At 35.7% G+C, this 2,143-nt stretch overlaps 1 non-coding gene across 1 annotated transcript; it reads right to left on the reverse strand.

Moving 5' to 3' along the window:
- Positions 1-1,557: 1,557 nt before the first annotated feature.
- On the reverse strand, positions 1,558-1,663 carry LOC121214292 (small nucleolar RNA R71). The gene has a single exon (XR_005909876.1). It is a non-coding gene; the product is annotated as a small nucleolar RNA R71 (small nucleolar RNA).
- Positions 1,664-2,143: the final 480 nt, after the last annotated feature.

Consider the following 2,143-nt stretch of genomic DNA (forward strand, 5'->3'; position numbering starts at 1 on the left):
TTCATCATCAAGACTGAAGATCTCCCTTCAATTTCCCTTTAGGAGTTTTTGGGTTTTCTTTATGTTTTGCATTCATTATCTTCTGGGATGGTTTCCTTTTTAGTTATGAACTAAATCCCCTAAATACCTAAGGGGAATGAAACCTAGGACGAATCTTGTTATTATTTTCTGAATTGTATGATAAATATTTGGCTTGTTTTTAATTGTTGTCTTGATATTCCAGGATATTGATTCAAGTTAAGCTCCTATTCAAAGGAGGAATAGACCCTGTTTAAGAGTACATTTATCATAATTAAGCGGAGTTGGTTGCGCGCCTAGAGATAGGGTGACAAGATTTACCAGATTAGAGTGAAACCTAATAAGGGGATCCATAGATCGAGTTAATTCAACCATAGGGAGTTAATTAGAAAGAGATTTCAATTATTCAACCTAGGGTTAGACGTTGTTAGTCTTGAGAAGGATAATAATATAACTGAGGGATTTCGACGGATCAAGTCAAATGAATAAATCGTTTCATTCGGAGTCAGAATAACAAGTGAATCTAGGTGGATTTTTCCTTAAGTATTGTCTTAATTCAATCGTTTTTCCAAAAGTAAATCCCCTAATTCTATTTCCTGCGAATTCTTAGTTAGTTAATTAGTTAGCTAAAAACAACCCCATTATTCTTAGGCCAGATAATAAAAAAAACAGTCATTACTATACTTTTAGTTCCTTTGGGTTCGATAATCGGTCTTGCTAAAGCTATACTACTGTTCGGTAGGTACACTTGCCTTCATTGTGATAATAGTTAGTTTTAAGAATGATTAATTATAAATATTTAAAATCTGTCACGAAAATCACGTATCAAGTTTTTGGCGCCGTTGCCGGGGAAGGAACACTCAATTTTTATTACTTTAGCCATTTACTTTCTTGCAAGTTAATTTTTATTTTTATTTTATTATTATTTATTAATTACTTTTTCTTTCTCTTGGCAGGTTTTATAGTTTATGACTAGAAGAAACCCGTCAGGACTACTACTTTTTGACGAAGAGATCGATCACACAGTTCACAAAACCAAAGAGAAATAAGGCAAAGCTTAAGATACACAGAGAATGAGCAAGCAGATGATATTCAAACCACGACCGAGGAGATGGCTGAAAACCAAGAAAATCTGCTAGCTCCTGCAATTGTTGTTAATCAAATCCTGCTCCATGCACTATGTATGATTATGCTAAACCTAATTTGACAGGAATTGAGTCAAGTATAGTTAGACCTGCTATTGCTGCAAATAATTTTGAACTAAAACCTAACACTAATCAAATGATACAGCAATTTGTTCAGTTTGGTGGTTGCAGGATGAGGATCCAAACACTCACTTGGCAAATTTTCTGGAATTCTACGAACATTTAAAATTAATGGCATTTCTGACGATGCCATTCGTCTTCGGTTATTCTCTTTTTTCATTGAGGAACAAAGCTAAATAGTGGTTGAACTCATTACCACGAGGGTCAATCACTAGTTGGGAACATTTGACCAAAAAATTTCTATTAAAATATTTTTCACTGGCTTAAAACGGCCAAATTACGTAATGATATCTCTTCATTTGTGCAGATGACTTAGAAACTCTTTACAATGTATGGGAGAGATACAAGGAGTTACTAAGAAGGTGCCCTCACCATGGGTTACCGCTTTGGCTACAGGTTCAAACATTCCATAATGGCCTGAATCCTTCGACTCGACAAATGGATGACGCAGCTACTGGCGGAACCATCAATAATAAAACACCTAAAAATGCTTATGAGTTTATAGAGGAGATGTCACTGAATAACTATCAGTGGCAAGTCATAAGGACAAAGCCAACAAAAACAACCGGTGTTTATAACATTAATTTGGTCACCATGCTCTCTAATCAGGTAGAACTCTTGAATAAGAAAATTGATGGTTTTCTTAGTTCTTCATAGCTTCACCCAGTAATGCAGTGTGAAGCAAGTGGAGGTGGATCGAGCAATTCAGAATACCATCTTATGGCCACAACATGGAGAACGAGCAGTTAAATTTCATGGGTAACAATTCTCGATCTCAAAATAATCCTTATAGCAATACTTACAATGCAGGTTGGAGGAACCACCCAAATTTTTCATGGGGAGGCCAAGGGATCAGAGAC

This window comes from Gossypium hirsutum, chromosome D01, assembly GCF_007990345.1.
Source record: "Gossypium hirsutum isolate 1008001.06 chromosome D01, Gossypium_hirsutum_v2.1, whole genome shotgun sequence".
Classification (NCBI taxonomy): Eukaryota; Viridiplantae; Streptophyta; class Magnoliopsida; order Malvales; family Malvaceae; genus Gossypium; species Gossypium hirsutum.